A 13,401-nucleotide genomic window follows, 5' to 3' on the forward strand; every position below is an offset into this window, starting at 1 on the left:
GCAATAAACATAGGGGTCAAAATGTATCTTATTCTTTTAGATAAATACTCAACAATGGGATTACTGACTCTGTTTGATAGTTCTATTTTTAATTTTTTTGGGAATCTCCATCAGTTCAGTTCAGTTGCTCAGTCATGTCCAATTCTGAAACTCCAGGCTTCCCAGTCTGTCACCAACTGCCAGAGCTTCCTCAAACTTATGTCCATTGAGGCAGTGATGCCATCCAACCACTTCATCCTCTGTCGTCCCCTTCTCCTGCCTTCAATCTTTCCCATCATCAGGATCTTTTCCAATGAGTCAGTTCTTTGCATCAGGTGGCAAAGTGTTGGAGCTTCAGCTTCAGCATCAGTGTTTCCAGTGAATATTCAGGACTGATATCCTTTAGGATGGACTGGTTGGATCTCCTTGCAATCAGAGGGAATCTCAAGAGTCTTCTCCAACACTATAGTTCAAAAGCATCAATTCTTCGGTGCTCAGTTTTCTTTATGGTCCAATTCTCACATTCTTACTTGATTACTGGAAAAACCATTGCTTTGACTCGGTGGAATTTTGTCGGCAAATAATGTCTCTGCTTTTTAAAATATCCATAGTAGTCTCCATATTAGCTTTACATTCCTGTGCATAAGTATTCCAATTTCTCCACATCTTCACCAACACTTATCATTTATATTTTTGATGATAGCCATCCTAACAAGTGTGAGTTTATATTTTGTTGTGGCTTTGTTTTGCATTTAGGGATGGATAGTGATGCTGAACGTCTTTTGATAAGCCCATTGTTCATATGACATTTGTAAATCTTCTTTGGAGAGACATCTACTTAAGTCCTTAGCACTTTTTTTTCCAAATATTTATTGATATATTTTTTATTGAAGGTAATTGCTTTACAGAATTTTTTTGTTTTCTGTCAATCCTCAACATAAATCAGCCATAGGTATACATATACCCCCTCCCTTTAGAGTTTTCCTCCCACCTTTCTCCCCAACCCACCCCTCCAGGTTGATACAGAGACCTTGTTTGAGTTTCCTGAGCCCTACAGTAAATTCGCAGCAGCAATGTAACTTTACAAGTTACTCTTTCCACACATCTCATCCTCTCTTCCCTTCTCCCCATGTCCATAAGTCTGTTCTCTATGTCTGTTTCTCCATTGTTGCCCTGTAAACAAATTCTTCAGTACCATTTTTCTAGAAAAGAGGTAAGTAAGAAATTACCTAGATCTTTTTAAAATAGGCTTATTTGTTGCCATTGTTGTTGTTTGTTAGATTTCCTAATATATTTTGTATATTATCCATTGATTAGAATTATGACTTACAAACATTCTCTCACATTCCATAGGTTGCCTTTTCACTTTGCTTATTGTTTCCTTTGCTGTGTGAATCTTTTTCATTCTATGTGTTCCATTCTTTTTCTTTATTTACTTAAGTTGATGGCATGTTTGATGTCATATCCATGAAATAATTGCCAAAACAAATGTCATGAAAAATGTCTCTACATTTTCTCCTCATGGTTTTATAACTTCAGGTCTTATGTTTAAGTTTTTAATCTAGTTATGTTAATTTCTGTGTTTGGTATAAGGATCCAGTGTAATCCCTTTCAATTTGAGTATCTAGTTTTACTAACACATTTGTTGAAGGCACAATCCTTTCGTCCAGACTTCATCAGGCACTATATCTATCAGATCTAGTCCCTTAAATCTATTTCTCACTTCTGCTGTATAATCATAAAGGATTTGATTTAGGTCATATCTGAATGGTCTAGTGGTTTGCCCTACTTTCTTCAATTTAAGTCTGAATTTGGCAATAAGGAGTTCATGGTCTGAGCCACAGTCAGCTCCTGGTCTTGTTTTTGCTAACTGTATACAGCTTCTCCATTTTTGGCTGCAAAGAATATAATCAATCTGATTTCGGTGTTGACCATCTGGTGATGTCCATGTGTAGAGTCTTCTCTTGTGTTGTCGGAAGAGGGTGTTTGCTATGACCAGTGCGTTTTCTTGACAAAACTCTATTAGCCTTTGCCCTGCTTCTTTCCGTGCTCCAAGGCCAAATTTGCCTGTTACTCCAAGTGTTTCTTGACTTCCTCCTTTTGCATTCCAGACCCCTATAATGAAAAGGACATCTTTTTTAGGTGTTAGTTCTAAAAGGTCTTGTAGGTCTTCATAGAATCGTTCAACTTCGGCTTCTTCAGCGTTACTGGTTGGGGCATAGACCTGGATTACTGTAATATTGAATGGTTTGCCTTGGAAACGAACAGAAATCATTCTGTCGTTTTTAAGATTGCATCCAAGTACTGCATTTCGGACTCTATTGTTGACCATGATGGCTACTCCATTTCTTCTAAGGGATTCCTGCCCACAGTAGTAGATATAATGGTCATCTGAGTTAAATTCACCCATTCAAGTCCATTTTAATTCACTGATTCCTAGAATGTCTATGTTCACTCTTGCCATCTCCTGTTTGACCACTTCCAATTTGCCTTGATTCATGGACCTAACATTCCAGGTTCTATGCAATATTGCTCTTTACAGCACCGGACCTTGCCTCTATCACCGGTCACATCCACAACTGGGTATTGATTATGCTTTTGCTCCATCCCTTCAATACTTCTATAGTTATATCTCCACTGATCTCCAGTAGCATACTGAGCACCTACTGACCTGGGGAATTCCTCATTCAGTAGCCTATCATTTTGCCCTTTGATACTGTTCATGGGGTTCTCAAGGCAAGTATACTGAAGTGGTTTGCCATTCCCTTCTCCAGTGGACCACATTCGGCTGTGGTCCATGTGATCAGATCGACTAGTTTCCTGTGATTATGATTTCGGTGTGTCTTCCCTCTGATTCCTCTTCGCAATACCTACTGTCTTATTTGGGTTTCTCTTACCTTGGGCATGGGATATCTCTTCACAGCTGCTCCAAGAAAGTGAAGCCCCTGCACCTTACCTTGGATGAGGGGTATCTCCTCAAGGCCGGCGCTCCTGATCATGAACGTGGATAAGCTGCTCTCGGCCCTCCTGTACCCGCACAGCCACCGCCTATTGGACGTGGGGAAGCTCCTCTCGGCCTCCAGCCCTGGCTTCAGGCGTGGGGTAGGTCCTCACTGCTGCGCCTCTTTGCCAGGTCGGTTGCACCGGGGCCTGCATCTCTCGTGTCTGCGCTGCCAGGGCCGGCGTCTCTCACATCTAAAAAACTCAGCAGTGGCCAAAGGCCTGGAAAAGGTCAGTCTTCATTCCAATCCCAAAGAAAGGCAATGCCAAAGAATGCTCAAACTACTGCACAATTGCACTCATCTCACATGCTAGTAAAGTCATGCTCAAAATTCTCCAACCCAGGCTTCAGCAATATGTGAACCGTGAACTCCCAGATGTTCAGGCAGGTTTTAGAAAAGGCAGAGGCACCAGAGATCAAATTGCCAATATCCGCTGGATCATGGAGAAAGCAAGAGAGTTCCTGAAAAACATCTATTTCTGCTTCATTTACTATGCCAAAGCCATTGACTGTGTGGATCACAATAAACTGTGGAAAATTCTGAAAGAGATGTGAATACCAGACCACCTGATCTGCCTCTTGAGAAACCTGTATGCAGGTCATGAAGCAACAGTCAGAACTGTACATGGAACAACAGACTGGTTCCAAATAGGAAAAGGAGTACGTCAAGGTTGTATATTGTCACCATGCTTATTTAAATTATATGCAGAGTACATCATGAGGAACGGGGGGCTGGAAGAAGCACAAGCTGGAATCAAGATTGCTGGGAGAAATATCAATAACCTCAGATATGCAGATGACACTACCCTTATGGCAGAAAGTGAAGAGGAACTCAAAAGCCTCTTGATGAAAGTGAAAGAGGAGAGTGAAAACGTTGGCTTGAAGCTCAACATTCAGAAAACAAAGATCATGGCATTTGGTCCCATCACTTCATGGGAAATAGAAAAACAGTGGAAACAGTGTCAGACTTTTTCTTTTTGGGTTCCAAAAACACTGCAGATGCTGATTGCAGCCATGAAATTAAAAGACGCTTACTCCTTGGAAGGAAAGTTATGACCAACCTTGATAGTATATTAAAAAGCAGAGACATTACTTTGCCAGCAAAGGTCCGTCTAGTTAAGGCTATGGTTTTTCCCGTGGTCATGTATGGATGTGAGAGTTGGGCTGTGAAGAAGGCTGATCGCCAAAGAATTGATGCTTTTGAACTGTGGTGTTGGAGAAGACTCTTGAGAGTCCCTTGGACTGCAAGAGATCTAACCAGTCCATTCTAAAGGAGATCAATCCTGGGTGTTCATTGGAAGGACTGATGCTAAAGCTGAAACTCCAATACTTTGGCCACCTCATGCGACATGTTGACTCACTGGAAAAGACTCTGATGCTAGGAAAGGTTGGGGGCCCGAAGGAGAAGGGGACGACAGAAAATGAGTTGGCTGGATGTCATCACCGACTCTGTGGACATGAGTTTGAGTGAACTCCGGGAGTTGGTGATGGACAGGGAGGCCTGGCGTGCTGTAATTCATGGGGTCGCGGAGAGTCGGACAAGACAGAGCGACTGAACTGAACTGAACAATCCTTTCATCTTTGTGTGATTTTGGCACCCTTGTCAAAGATGATTTACCCATATGTGGCAGGATTTACTTCTGGGTTTTATTACTGTTCCTTTGGTCTGTGTGGCTGTCTTTATTCTTGGATATTGCCTTGATTATTATAATATGATTGTATGTCTTCAGGTCAAGAAGAATGAAGTTCTCTTTATTCCTCATTTTCAAGATTGTTTTGGATATTTGGGGTCCTTTGTTTATTCCACATAAATATTTGATTTTTCCCATTTCTACAAAAATATCACTAGAACTGATATTTATTGGGATCTGAAGGAATCTGAAGATTGATTTGGGTTGTACAGACATCTTAATAATATTAAATTTTATAATCCTGGGACATGGAATCTCTTTTCATTGATATCTGTCTCTTTTCTTCCAGCAGTGTTTTGCAGTTTTCAGTGAATGAGTCGTTCATTATCTTGGTTAAGTTTATCCCTAGTATTTTGTTTTGTTTTCTTTAGATGCCATTGTAAATAGGATAATTTCCCCATGTCCTTTTCAATTGTTTTTTGTTAGTGTATACAAAGGCAACTGATATATTTATGTTGATTTTGCAATATGCAACTTCATTAAATTTATTTTTTTAGTTATAAAAAGTGTGTGTAGTGCAACATTTAGTTTTCTATATATAAAGTTATGTCATCCACAATCAGAAATAATTTTACATCTTCCTTTACAATTGGGGTGTCATTTTTTTTTTCCTTTCTTATCAAATTGCTAGGCTAATACTTCCAGTACCATGTTGACTAGAAGTGATAAAAAAGGAATTCATCCCTTGTTTCAGGTCTTAGTTTAAAAGTTTTCATTTTTTTACCATTGAGTATGCAGATATTTATGGGCTTTTCATATAGGAACTTTATAAGGAGTGAGTCTCCTTTAGACAGTATATAGTTGGGTGTTGTTTATTTATTCATTTCATAATTCCATGGCCCTTAAGTAGAGATGAGTGCAATTGTGCGGCAGTTTGAGCATTCTTTGACATTGCCTTTCTTTGGGATTGGAATGAAGACTGACCTTTTCCAGTCCTGTGGTCACTGCTGAGTTTTCCAAATTTGCTGCCATATTGAGTGCAGCACTTTCACAGCATCATCTTTCAGGATTTGAAATGGCTCAACTGGAATTCCATCACCTCCTCTAGCTTTGTTCATAGTGATGTTCTCTAAGGCCCACGTGAGTTCACATTCCAAGATGTCTGGCTCCAGGTGAGTGATCATGCCATCGTGATTATCTTGGTCATGAAGATCTTTTTTGTACAGTTCTTCTGTGTATTCTTGCCACCTCTTCTTAATATCTTCTGCTTCTGTTAGGTCGAAACCATTTCTGTCCTTTATTGAGCCCATCTTTGCATGAAATATTCCCTTGGTATCTCTAATTTTCTTGAAGAGATCTCTTGTTTTTCCTATTCTGTTGTTTTCCTCTATTTTTTTGCATTGATTGCTGAGGAAAGCTTACTTATCTTGCCTTGCTATTCTTTGGAACTCTGCATTCAGATGCTTATATCTTTCCTTTTCTTCTTTTCTTTTCACTTCTCTTCTTTTCACAGCTATTTGTAAGGCCTCCTCAGACAGCCCTTTTGCTTTTTTGCATTTCTTTTCCATGGGGATGGTCTTGATCCCTGTCTTCTGTACAATGTCACGAACCTCCGTCCATTGTTCATCAGGCACTCTATCGATTATATCTAGTCCCTTAAATCTATTTCTTACTCCAACTGTATAGTCATAAGGGATTTGATTTAGGTCATATCTGAATGGTCTAGTGGTTTTCCCTACTTTCTTCAATTTAAGTCTGAATTTGGCAATAAGGAGTTCATGATCTGAACCACAGTCAGCTCCTGGTCTTGTTTTTGCTAACTGTATAGAGTTTCTCCATCTTTGGCTGCAAAGAATATAATCAATCTGATTTCAGTGTTGACCATCTGGTGATGTCTATGTGTAGAGTCTTCTCTTGTCTTGTTGGAAGAAGGTGTTTGCTATGACCAATGCATTCTCTTGGCAAAACTCTATTAGCATTTTCCCTGCTTCATTTCCTGCTCCAAGGCCAAATTTGCCTGTTACTCCAGGTGTTTCTTGACTTCCTACTTTTGCATTTCAGTCCCCTATAATGAAAAGAACATCTTTTTTTGGTGTTAGTTCTAAAAGGTCTTGTAAGTCTTCATAAAACCGTTCAACTTCAGCTTCTTCAGCATTACTGGTTGGGGCATAGGTTTGGGTTACCGTAATATTGAATGGTTTGCCTTGGAAATGAACAGAAATCTTTCTCTCATTTATATGATTGCATCCAAGTACTGCATTTCAGACTCTTTTTGGAAGGAAAGTTATGACCAACCTAGAAATCATATTAAAAAGCAGAAACATTACTTTCCCAACCAATTTCCGTCTAGTCAAGGCTTTGGTTTTCCCGTGGTCATGTATGGATGTGAGAGTTGGACTGTGAAGAAAGCTGATCGCCAAAGAATTTAATGCTTTTGAACTGTGGTACTGGAGAAGATTCTTGAGAGTCCCTTGGACTGCAAGGAGATCCAACCAGTCCATCCTAAAGGAGAACAATCCTGGGTGTTCATTGGAAGGACTGATGCTAAGGCTGAAACTCCAATACTTTGGCCACCTCATGTGACAAGTTGACTCACTGGAAAAGACACTGATGCTGGGAAGGATTGGGGGCAGAAGGAGAAGGGGACGACAGAGCATGAGATGGCTGGATGGCATCACTGACTCGATGGACATTAGTTTGAGTGAAATCTGGGAGTTGGTGATGGACAGGGATGCTTGCCGTGCTGTGATTCATGGGGTCACAAAGAGTCGGACACGACTGAGCAGCTGACTTGAACTAAGTAGAGAGTTTAATTCATTTACCTTTAATATTATTGCCAAAAGGTAAAGACATACTTTACTGTCTGAGCCACTAGAGAAGCCCAATGCAAAGAAATAGATGAAAACAACAGAATGGGAAAAGCTAGAGATTTCTTCAAGAAAATTAGACACCAAGGGAACATTTTATTCTAAGATGGGTACAATAAAGGACAGAAACAGCAAGCACCTAATAGAAGCAGAAGATAGTAAGACTAGGTCATAAGAATACACATAGGAACTGTACAAAAAAGGTCTTAATGACCCAGATAACCATGATGGTGTGATCACTCAACCGGGAGCCAGACATCATGCAGTGTGAAGGCAAGTGGGCATTAGGAAGCATTACCATGAACAAAACTAGTGGGGGTGATGGAATTCCAGCTAAGCTATTTCAAGTCCTAAAAGATGATGCTGTGAAAGTGCTGCACTCAATATTCCAGAAAATTTGGAAAACTCAGTAGTGACCACAGAGCTGGAAAAAGTCAGTTTTCATTCCAATCCCAAAGAAGTGCAATACCAAATAATGTTCCAACTGCCACACATTTGCACTCATTTCACATACTAGCAAGGTAATGCCCCAAATCCTTCAAGCTAGATTTCAACAATATGTGAATGAAAAGCTTCTAAATGTTCAAACACGATTTAAAAAGACAGAGGAACCCAAAGATCCAATTGCCAACATCCTCTGGATCATAGAAAAAATAAATAAATAAAGAGGTTTCCAGAAAAAATCTGCTTCTGTTTCTTTGACTGTGCTAAAATCTTTCACTGTGTGGATCATAACAAGCTGTGGAAAATTCTTAAAGATATGGAAATACCAGAGCACCTTACTTTCCTCCTGAGAAACCAGTATGCAGGTCAAGAAGCAACAATTAAAACAGGTCATGGAACAAAGGACTGGTTCAAAATTGGAAAAGGAGCATGTCTCGGCTGTTTAATATCACTCTGCTTTTTAACTTCTACGTAGAGTACATCATGCAAAATGTAAAACTGGATGAATCACAAACTGGTATCAAGATTGCTGGGAGAAATGTCAACAACATCAGATATTCAGATGTGTGTGCATGCTAATTTGCTTCAGTTATGTCCAAACCTTTGAAACCCTATTGACTGTAGCAAACAGGGTTCCTTTACCCATGAGATTCTCTAGGCAAAAATACTGAAGTGGATTTCCATGCCCTTCTCCAGGGGACCTTCATGACCTAGGGATTGAACTTGAGTCTCCTGTAAAGCTTGCGTTGCTAGGCAAGTTCTTTACTACTAGTGTCACCATGCAGATGGTACCACTTTAATGGCAAAAAAGCAAAGAGGAACTAATGAGCCTTCTGATGAAGGTGAAGGAGGAGAGTGAAAAAGCTGGCTTAAAACTAAACATTAAAAAATAATAATAATAAGATCATGGCATAGAGTTCCATTACTTCATGTCAAATAGATGGGGAACAAATGGAAACAGTGACAGCTTTTGTTTTCTTGGGCTCCAAAATCACTGGGGATATTGACTTGCAGCCATGATATTAAAAAACACTTTCTTTTTAGAAGAAAGGCTATGACAAACCTAGACAATGTATTAAAAGGTAGAGCCATCGCTTTGCTGACAAAGTTCCGTGAAGTCAAAGCTATGGTTTTTCCAGTGGTTATGTATGGATGTGAGAGTTGGACCATAAAAAGACTGAGTGCTGAACTCTGAGGAACTAACTGATGCTTTCAAACTGTGGTTCTGGAGAAGACTCTTGAAAATCCCTTGGACAGCAAGGAGATCAAACCAATCAACCCTAAGGGAAATCAACCTTGACTATTCATTGGAAGGACTGATGCTGAAGCTGAAGCTCCAGTATTTTGGCCAACTGATGTGAAGAGCTGGCTCATTGGGAAAGACCCTGATGCTGGGAAAGATTGAGAGCAGGAGGAAAAGGGGGCAACAGATGATGAGATGATTGAATGGCATCCATCACTAACTCAATCGACATGAATATGTGCAAATTTCAGGAGATAACGAATGACAGGGAAGCCTGGCCTGCTGCAGTCCATGGGGTCGCAAAGAATTAGATACAACTTGGCACCTGAACAACAACAAAATGCATACTGCTGCCAATTTGTTTGTTTTTTCCCAGCTTATAGCCTTTTTGTCTTCCTTTTCCTTTCTTGCTGTTTTTCTTTCCTCTGTATTTATTTTTTGTTGTGTTTGTGGTGACATGCTTTAAGTTCTTTCTCTTTCATGCTGTATCTTCTATATGCATTTTCTTTATTTTGACCATGTATCTTACTTAAAGTTTATTATATGTATATCATTCTAATTTTACAACATTCTATCTTTAATTGATAATTTTATTTCATTCGAACACTAAAATTCTATCCTTCACTACACCTTGCTCACATACTTCGTGTTATTAATGTGAAATTTGCCTCATTTTATACTTATATTTGGTATTCCCATATTTATTCTATATATTCAAATTATATTATAATAACATTTATATTATAGCTATTTTTAATATTTTTGTGTTTTAAATTCTGTTTCAGAGGAAAAGTTATTTATGTACCACTATTATACTATGATTGTATTCCATATTTGACTATATATTCACATGTATCAGTGTCAGTGAGCTTTGTACTTCCATATTATTTTGTTTTGCTAACTAGTGACCTTTTATTTCAACTTGAAAGACTCACTTTAACATTCCTTCTAAGGTAGTTATAGTGGTGATAAAAATAGGCTTTTATTAATCTAGGAAAGTATTTCTCCTTAGTTTTTGAAGGACAGTTTTGCTGGATAAACCATTCTTTATTAGCAGTTGTTTTTTTTTTCTTTTTTTTTTTTTCCTTTCAGCACAGATAGTCTATTTTGGTTGCTATAAAACCTATATAAAACATCTTGTAAATATGTTCTATTTTAAAGTGGTGACAACATAACTTGAATTGCAAACAACAACTCCACACTTTAACTTCTCCTCTTTCCACGTTTTTATTATATGTATTTGTCATAATTTTTATCTTTCATATATGATGTATCTGTTAACACATTGTAGCTATAGTTATTTTTAATACTTTGCCTTTTAACTTTCATAGCAGAGTTAAAAGTCATACATACATAGTATTAAAGTATACTGAATTTGATAATGTTTTTTCCTATTGACTTTTTATTTATTTATTTTTAATTTATTTATTTTACAATGAGTTTTGTACTTTTATGAGTCTTCAAATTATTTACTTTAAAAACTCTTGTATTTTCTGTAAGGCATGAATAGTGGTTACAAACTGCTATCACTTCTTTTTTTTTAACTTCAGAAGAGTGCTAAACTCTTCATTTCTGAGAACATCTTTATGGGGCAAACTATTATTGGTTGGCAGGGTTCCACATGACTCCCCCCACACTCCCACCAGCACTTTAAATGTATTGAATATATTGTCTTACTCTTTCCTAGCCTGCGGTTTTAATTAAGAAATCTGCTAATAACCTTGCAGGGCTCCCTTTTCTGTAAGGAATTATTTTATCTTGCTGCTTTTAAATGTTATTTTTTGACTTTGATTTTATGTAGCTTTAATGTATCATTAAAAGGATCTTTTTAGATTGAATATTTTGGAAGATACATGAACTTCATGAACTTAAATTTCTAAATCTCTTCTTATGTTTTGGAATTTCTTAGCCATTATTTATTTAAATAAGCATTCAGCCACTCTTTCCATTCTGGGGTTCCAACAATGTATTGATGATTTTTTTCTTAATGATAATCCATAATTCACATAAGCTTTCTTCATTATTTTTTATTTTTTCCCCTTTCCTTTTCTTTATTTTTTTGATCCTCTGACTGAATAATATTAAATGACCTGTCTTTTAGTTCACTGTTTCTGTTTGTTTTCACTGAGTCTGTTGTTGATGTTCTTTATTTAATTATCCAGTTTGATCATTTTTTTCTTCAGCACTATAACTTTTATTTGTTGATTTTTTTGATTCTTCTGTCCATGGAGGCAAGATTAGAATCTGAGTTCCCTGGATAAGGCCTTAGTTTTGGATCTGTGAGTGGATCTGGCACTTGAATCCAAGGTGCTGGGCCTGACACCTGAGTCTGCATGGACAGACCTGCATCCTACGTCACTTGGAGCCGACTAGGTGCCAGACACTCTTGAGGGTAAAACCTGGTGATAGAGCCTTTAGAGCTCACCATGGCACTATATTGGTCCAGTCTAGAGCCTGGAGTCTAACCTGATGCAGGCATGGGCCAAGAATCTGGATTTATGAGAGCACACCTGGAGCCTGAAGCCACAGAGTGTGACCTGGCACTCCGACGGCTCTGTGCTGGCTTTGTTGCTTACTTTACTCTCCCTCCATAAGGAAATTGTCTCTGTATATACAAAAGACCAAGAGCAATTGGTTAATATGAAGTTGTCTTTCCTGTCCTCTCTCCAGTGTATCTTCTCTTATTTCTGGGCTTCTCCGTAAGGACTTAACCTGGAATTCATAAGTCTTGTCAAGATATTTCTGTCCATGGGTAGTTGTTCAAATGGTTGTTTTTAGAAGAGAATGAGCACTAGAAACTCTCATTCTACCATGTTGTTTATGTCACTTGTGTTTCCATCTTTCATTTTTAAAACTACATACAACATAGTATAAGCACAATAAACACACAGGTTAATGTTGTCTTAACTAATCAAAAGATAATTGTTTTAATATTCATTCTATTCATCAACCCTTCCAATCACAGCTATGTATTATATAACAGAGAAAGTCCTACAGTGATTTATAGGATCAATTTTATTCTCTCTATGTGGATGTTGGGGTGTGGGATCCTTCTTTTACTGGCTTACAACGAGTTTACTAGAAATAAATAATTTATTTTGAAAGAGAAAATAAACTGAAATATACTAAACAATCTTTAGAAGATTACATTAAAAATAATGTGAATCAGCTTATAAGTTAATCATGACATCTGGCCAACAGCCCATGAGACAAATGTTCCAACTTTATATAAAACATTTTTATAGATAGCAAAGAAGATTTAAGTCCATGATTATTTAAAATTAAGATATTAATCTAGAATCATCCTCATATTGGTGGAATATTGGCTAATGACAGTTTACCTTGAACAACAGGGGTTTGAATTGTTTGGATCCATTATTTTTATAGATCATTTTTCCCAATGCTAATTCTACAGTACTGCTTGATATGCTGTTCATTGAATCATAGATGTAAAAGCTCTCATATGCAGGAATCACGTATATGGAGGGTTGAATACAAGTTATATGAAGGTTTTCAATAGTAGAGGAGGGTCAGCACCCCACCCTTCATATTCCCTAAAGGCCAAATGTACAATGATTTGAAGTGAGAAAATCAATGGTTGGCTTGTCCCATATATACCAATTATCGATTTATTTCCTGTCAAAATTCAGCATCTGGCCTATAAAAATAAACTGGACTGCTAAGCACTTCTTCACAATGAGCACACTGTTAAACTTATCTACAGAGTGGGTGTGAGTGTTCAGTCCTGTCTGCCTCTTCATGATTTCCTGGACTGTAGTCCACCAGACTCCTCTGTCCCTGGAATTTTCCAGGCAAGAATACTGGAGTGGGTTGCCATTTCTCTAGGGCATTTTCCTGGCCCAGAAATCAAACTGTGTCTCTTGCATCTCCTGCATTGGCAGGTGGAATCTTTGCAACTGTGCCACCTGGGAAGCCCCATCAAAAGTGTACTGGGAGGATACAGTAGAAGAGAGGGTGTTTTATTTCTCATTAAGGTGTGTTGTAGGGTTTTTAATATTAATTATTAATTTTCTACTCCTGCTATACTGTCAGTAGTGCAAGTATGTGAAGACACCTAGTGGTGACCTGACCCAGGTGCATGTCCAAAACACACAGTCCTGGGACAACTGTAGACGCCCAAATCTGAATGCAGTGACCACCTTCCCAAGTCTTCCCAAAATAGATACTGCCAGCTCCAGTCATCAAATGTGAAACTGTGTCCCAGTTCACTCCAGG

The 13,401-nt window shown here is 38.2% G+C and overlaps 1 pseudogene; it reads left to right on the top strand.

Moving 5' to 3' along the window:
* Positions 1 to 2,940: 2,940 nt before the first annotated feature.
* The window catches only part of LOC129561275 (solute carrier family 25 member 36-like), a 29,161-nt pseudogene continuing 18,700 nt past the window's right edge, over positions 2,941 to 13,401 (top strand).

The sequence above is a fragment of the Moschus berezovskii genome, chromosome 10 (assembly GCF_049115385.1).
Source record: "Moschus berezovskii isolate FMDL1 chromosome 10, NW_MosBer_1.0, whole genome shotgun sequence".
NCBI lineage: Eukaryota > Metazoa > Chordata > Mammalia > Artiodactyla > Moschidae > Moschus > Moschus berezovskii.